The sequence below is a fragment of the Vidua chalybeata genome, chromosome 25, assembly GCF_026979565.1.
Source record: "Vidua chalybeata isolate OUT-0048 chromosome 25, bVidCha1 merged haplotype, whole genome shotgun sequence".
NCBI classification, from domain to species: Eukaryota; Metazoa; Chordata; class Aves; order Passeriformes; family Viduidae; genus Vidua; species Vidua chalybeata.
The window spans coordinates 1,754,266-1,761,077 of NC_071554.1; the positions used below are offsets into that span (position 1 = coordinate 1,754,266).

Below are 6,812 nucleotides of genomic sequence, written 5' to 3' on the forward strand. Positions count from 1 at the left end.
TTATTACTATCATTATTACTATTATTAACATTACTATAATTATTATTATTATTTTTACTATCATTATTACTATTATTAATATTACTATAATTATTATTATTACTATCATTATTACTATTATTAATATTACTATAATTATTATTATTATTACTATCATTATGACTATTATTAATATTACTATAATTACTATAATTATTATTATTACTCCTCCTATTATTATTATTATTATTATTATTATTAATTTGAAAACCATGGAGGCATTTCTTTTTAAAAATGGTGGTTTTTTTTGGGGGTAATCCTCGTGACAAAACAAAAAAAATTTCGAGCTCGTCGAGCTTCGATTTATTTTTAAAAAAATTACAAAAAAAAGACCAAAAAAAACCAAAAAAATTTTGTTTTTCACCCCCTGGAAGTTGCTGAAAGCAGTTTTGAGCCCGAAATCTGAATTTGGGAAGTTTTTGATTGTTCTTTGCTTGATGATTCAGATTTCAGGAGGCCTCAGAGAATATTCCAGAGGCTGCTTTAAGTAGGAATGCTGAGTTGCTTTCTGGTTGATGCTTCCAAGCAGCTTTTCCTTGGAAAAAAAAAACACTTTAAAAATGAATTTATATTTTTTTTTTTTCTGTTGGTGGAAAGTGCTGCAGCTGCTCCTTAAATCCTTTCTGAGAGGGTGTGGACGTAGAGATATTTCATATATTTCTTATTTAAAAAAAAAAAAAAACAAAAAAAAATCAATTCTTCGTGGTTTGTTATTTCCCATCCTGCAGATGAATTTGGAATTTTAGGGGGAGAGGATTAAACTGCTCGGGGGTGAAAAATAGAATTTTAGGGGGAAAGGATTAAACTGCTCGGGGGTGAAAAATAGAATTTTAGGGGGAAAGGATTAAACTGCTCGGGGGTGAAAAATAGAATTTTACGGGGAAAGGATTAAACTGCTCGGGGGTGAAAAATAGAATTTTACGGGGAAAGGATTAAACTGCTCGGGGGTGAAAAATAGAATTTTAGGGGGAAAGGATTAAACTGCTCGGGGGTGAAAAATAGAATTTTAGGGGAAAAAAAAAAAAAAAGAAACACCACAAAAAAAAAAAAAAAATTAAAAATAAATTAAAAAAAAAAAAAAAAAAACACGCAAAAGTTGTATTTGTAGATTGTTATTAAAATGCAAATAACTGAATTTTCAACACTGGTTTGGAGTCAGCTTTCAGGGCATAATGAGATGAAAAGATCAGCCCATGCCCCCCCTTTTAAAGGAAAATTATCAGCAGGAGAAATCAGGATGTGTAAAGCTAACAGGCACCGCAAAGCCCAAAAGGTAACCTAAATGTCTGATTTTAATACAGCACATTTCTCTTTTTCCATAAACCTGTCACGGAAACTTTTTTACCCAGCCGTCCCTCCGGATGTTAATTTAATGGTTAAAAAAAAAAAAAAAAAAAACAAACCAAAAATCAAAACAACAAAAAAAATGGTTTTAAATCTAAACGTTTAAACCGACCCACGTGGCGGAAATCAGCGATAATTTTTTAATAATTGTGCCCTTTGGGCGGATGCACTGGGATGGAATGTGGGCCAAAAGGAATCTTTAAATATCCTGGATTTTTTTCAAGGATAAAAGATGGAAAATGAACACGAATCCGAGCTAGTCCTGCTACTGCCAAAACAACAACGACAACAAAAAAAACAACCCCAAATTGTGCTCAGTTGCTTGAAAATCCCAATTTTTAGCCCCCCCAGCATTGCTGTTTCCTGTGAAATGTCCATAGCTCAGCTGAACTTGCATGTTCTTCCTTCATCTGTAATTGCATGCAGGAATATCTTCCTTTTTCCTCTTTTTTTTTAATTTTTTTTTAATTTTTTTTTGTGTGTGTGCGTGTCTCTTTGTTAGGATCCTCACTATTTTTTTTTTTTTTTTTTTTTTTTTTTTTTTTTTGGATTTGCAGGAATTTTGGGGCCGTGACTCAGCGGGGTGAGGAGGAGGAGGAGCAGGGCCGGCAGCAGCTTGGGTGAGTTTTGGGGGATTTTTTACAACACCCCCCCCCTCCTTGCTGAGTTCCCAACGTGGGGGTGGCACCATCTGAGCTGCTAAATTCCAATTTTTTCCTCGGATCCACACCAAAAAAAAAAAAAGGGGGAAGCTGCTTCCCTGAGGTCACAGCGTGGAGGAGGCTCCTGAGCTGAGTTTTTAGGGGATTTTAAGGGATTTTGGGGTGAGATCCGTGCCTTGGGATGCAGGGATTTCATGGAGTCACAGGCAGGCCTGGAAAGCTTTGGGATTTTGTTCCCCCGTGCTCTGGGAATGGCTCAGGAATTCCCCAAAATCCAGGGAAAATTCCAAGCTGCAGGTCTTTCCTCGTCCACGGATTCTGGAATGGGATGTGGCTGCTGGGATTGGGTTTTTATGGAATGCTGCCAGGGAATCTCCCTCAGTGATCCCACACAGGTTTTTGGGGTTCAGTCTCACCCCGTTCCTTCCCCTGGCCCGAATTGCTCCAGCACTTCCAGGGATGGAGCACAGGAGATGCTTCCCTAAAAAAAAACAACAAAAAATCTCTTTGTTGAATGGCTGGGAGTGGTTGGGGGGTGATCACATCAGCAAGGACACAATTCCTTCCCCCCCTTCCCTGTGGGGTTCCTTTGGGAACAGCAAAATGCTGCCCGTGAGCTCCACAAATAAAAACCACCAAGGAATCCACCCTTGGAATGCTGGAAAAGCCCAAATCCCCAAGGAATCCACCCTTGGAATGGTGGAAAAGCCCAAATCACCAAGGAATCCACCCTTGGAATGGTGGAAAAGCCCAAATCACCAAGGGATCCAACCTTAGAATGGTGGAAAAGCCCAAATCACCAAGGAATCCACGCTTGGAATGGTGGAAAAGCCCAAATCCCCAAGGAATCCACCCTTGGAATGCTGGAAAAGCCCAAATCATAAAGGGATCCACCCTTGCAATGGTGGAAAAGCCCAAATCACCAAGGGATCCACCCTTGGAATGGTGGAAAAGCCCAAATCCCCAAGGAATCCACCCTTGGAATGGTGGAAAAGCCCAAATCCCCAAGGAATCCACCCTTGGAATGGTGGAAAAGCCCAAATCATAAAGGAATCCACCCTTGAAATGGTGGAAAAGCCCAAATCCCCAAGGGATCCACCCTTGCAATGCTGGAAAAGCCCAAATCATAAAGGAATCCACCCTTGAAATGGTGGAAAAGCCCAAATCACCAAGGGATCCACCCTTGGAATGGTGGAAAAGCCCAAATCACCAAGGAATCCACCCTTGGAATGGTGGAAAAGCCCAAATCATAAAGGGATCCACCCTTGCAATGCTGGAAAAGCCCAAATCCCAGCTGAGCAGGGGACGTAAAAGGATAAATCTGATTTTACAGGGGGATCATAAAGATCCCAAAGGAGCCCCTCTCACCTCAGGAGCATCTGGAACAGGGGAGAGCCAATTTGTGGGAATGCTGCAGCAGGGAGTTCCCCCTGAATCCCTGCACTTGAAAAGTGAATTTCCCTCCTGCCAGGAGGGGAATGATAACAAGCCTGGATTTGTGCTCATCAAATCCATCTTCATTTCCGGTGGAATTGGAACAGCAATTTTATTTTTTTTTTTTTTTTATGGCAATGCACCAATCTTTCCCATTTCTCTCCTAATAGGCCCAGCTTTTAGATGAAGTGGAAAGGATTTGATAGAGAATCACCTCTTAGGAAGCAATTTATTCCCAAGTGGATCTTGTGATGCTGCCTTTGGAATAACCCAGCTCGTGCCTTGCTTTTTTTGTGGGATGCTGATGGGAAAAGGATGGAAATGCTGAAATGACTGGATGTGCTGGGAGTGTTTTGCAAACATTCCTTGGATCAGACAGCTCCCTCCCTCCTTCCTTCCCTCTCCCTGCACTTTTCCAGGCAGGATTTAGCCCTGGAGCCTGCCAGAGCCCATCTGAGATCCCAAAATAACCCCTCAGCATCGGAATCGGCCAAACATTCCGGGGTGATGCAGGGATTTGGGAGGGATGGAGATTCCTGGGAGTCTGAGGCACCTCAGTGACCTGGAGAAGCTTCCCTTTCCTGCTGGAATTCTGCTCCCAAGTGCCAGGGATCTTCTCCTCCCCCTGTTTTCCCAAAGGGCTCATCCACATCTTGCCCTTTGTAGGGTTTTGGGCAAGACCCCGACCCAGAGAAAATCCCCCCGATGTTCTTGGCTCTGTTCACATCTCCTCTCTGGAAGTGTTTTTTCCCAACAAAAGCCCGGTTTTGGCAGGAGAAGCTTGGCTCTGGGAACACCCTCCTGCTCCGTGCCTCGGCATTCCCACCATCCCAGAGTGGGAACAACTGCTCCAGCCTCCAGGGCAGCCCTGGGGTGTAAAACCCCAGCCTGGCCTTGCTCTGAGCTGCCACAAACCCGGATTTTGTCCTTAGCGGGGAGTGAATCCCAGGGAAAAAAACCCTCCAGCTGGAATTCCAGAGGTTTCCCCAGCAGCTTTTCCTGGTGGGAGCCTCATCCCCTGCCCGTTCCTTCCCCCTGCTTTCCATTTGCTGTTGGGAATATCGCAATAAAGCGAGTGGCTCCGAGCTTCATGCGATGGAATCGTGGATTCAGGGAATGCTCTGGGGTGGGAGGGACCTTCAGGCCACCTCCCACCATCCCAGCACTCCAGGGATGGGAATTCCACAGCTTTCCTGGGATTTTTTTTTTTTTTTTTTCCTCTCAGCCTCACAGTGGTTTCGTCTTTTACCTCCAAAATTCCAGCTGAGTTGGAGAGCACCGCTGCATTCCCTGTCCACATCTGAATAAATTGGAATTTTCTATGAGAGCATCTGCCACCAGGAAAAAAAAAAAAAAACAAAAACAGCTGGAATGTGCATTTTTACCTCCTTAACCCCTCCTGCTGCTCTCCCAGAGAAAACTTGGGATCAGGGGGATTCCAGCAGCCTGGAGAGACCCGGGAATTCCTCCCTGGATCAGGGAATTCCTCCTCCTTGGATCAGGGAATTCCTCCTTCATGGATTGGAGAATTCCACCTTGAATCAGGGAATTCCTCCTCCTTGTATCAGGGAATTCCTCCTTCATGGATCAGGGAAATCCTCCTTGGATTGGGGAATTCCTCCTTGGATCAGGGAATTCTTCCTTGGATCACAAAATTCCTCCTTCATGGATCAGGGAATTCCACCTTGAATCAGGGAATTCCTCCTCCTTGGATCAGGGAAATCCTCCTTCATAGATCAGGGAATTCCTCCTTGGATTGGGGAATTCCTCCTTGGATCACAAAATTCCTCCTTCATGAATCAAGGAATTCCTTCATGGATCAGGGGGATTCCTTCATGGATCAAGGAATTCCTCCTTGGATCAGGGAATTCCTCCTCCATGGATCAAGGAATTCCACCTTGAATCAGGGAATTTCTCCTCCTTGGATCAGGGAATTCCTCCTTGGATCACAAAATTCCTCCTTCATGGATCAAGGAATTCCTTCATGGATCAGGGGGATTCCTTCATGGATCAAGGAATTCCTCCTTCATGGATCAGGGAATTCCTCCTTGGATCAGGGAATTCCTCCTTGGATTGGGGAATTTCTCCTCCTTGGATCAGGGAATTCCTCCCTGGATCAGGGAATTTCTCCTCCATGGATTGGAGAATTCGTCCATGGATCAGGGAATTCCTCCCTGGATCAGGGAATCCCTCCCTGGATCAGGGAATCCCGCGGGCCGGGCCGTTCCTGGGGGCTCCCAGCTGGCACAAAGCTGTTTTTTCCCCTCATTTTTTTCCCCTGCTGTGAGCACAGCTCAGCTGAGCCTTCCATCTGCTCCCATGGGAATGTTTTTCCACGCTCCTTTTGCTCCTTTTTTTGCCAAGAGGGAGCTGATTCCAGAGGATCGGTTCAAACTCTCTTTGCTGTGAGTGGGAAATGGGAATCTGCCAGGTTTTTTTTTTTTTTTTTTTGGAGTGTTGGAGGACACCAGAGCTTCCCTTGGATCTCCAGCTGCCTCTTGGAAAACTGCAATATAAACTGTTTCCTGATGGAGCTCTTCATTCCACCGCTCAGTTTGGGATTTTACCACTGATTTTGGGCCAAAAAAAAGGTTCACTTTTTTTTTTTTAGCCTGGCTGGGTTTTTAGGGATTCCCTGGTGCCTTTAGAGCATTCTCTTAAATATCAGGTGTCTGATGATTTGATGATCTCCTGCTTTGATGATTTGATGATCTCCTGATTTGATTATTTTATTATCTCCTGATTTTGATGATCTCCTGATTTGATGATTAGATGATCTCATTATTTGATGATTTTATGATCTCCTGATTTGATGATCTCCTGATTTGATGATTTAATGATCTCATTATTTGATTATTTGATGATCTCCTGATTTGATGATCTCCTGATTTGATGATTCGATGATCTCCTTATTTTGATGATTTAATGATCTCCTGATTTGATGATTCGATGATCTCCTGATTTGATGATCTCCTGATTTGATGATTTGATGATCTCATTATTTTGATGATTTGATGATCTCCTGATTTTGATGATCTCCTGATTTGATGATTTGATCTCCTGATTTTGATGATTTTATGATCTCCTGATTTTGATGATCTCCTGATTTTGATTATTTGATCTCCTGATTTTGATGATTTGATGATCTCCTGATTTTGATGATCTCCTGATTTGATGATTCAATGATCTCCTGATTTGATGATCTCCTGATTTTGATGATTTGATGATCTCCTGATTTTGATGATTTGATCTCCTGATTTTGATGATTTTATGATCTCCTGATTTTATGATCTCCTGATTTGATGATTCAATGATCTCCTGATTTTTGATGGT

General features: G+C 42.8%; 1 protein-coding gene across 2 annotated transcripts in view; it reads left to right on the forward strand.

Moving 5' to 3' along the window:
• KHDRBS1 (KH RNA binding domain containing, signal transduction associated 1) overlaps positions 1 to 4,570 on the forward strand; it is a 36,959-nt gene extending 32,389 nt beyond the window's left edge. The window contains exons 10-12 of one of the 2 annotated variants that reach the window (XR_008434857.1): positions 1,199 to 1,312; positions 1,941 to 2,003; positions 3,650 to 4,570. The gene's annotated coding sequence lies outside the window, so the exon portion shown is untranslated. The remainder of the gene's footprint in view (positions 1 to 1,198; positions 1,313 to 1,940; positions 2,004 to 3,649) is intronic. The other variant, XR_008434856.1, reaches the window with a different exon arrangement.
• The last annotated feature ends 2,242 nt before the right edge of the window (positions 4,571 to 6,812 follow it).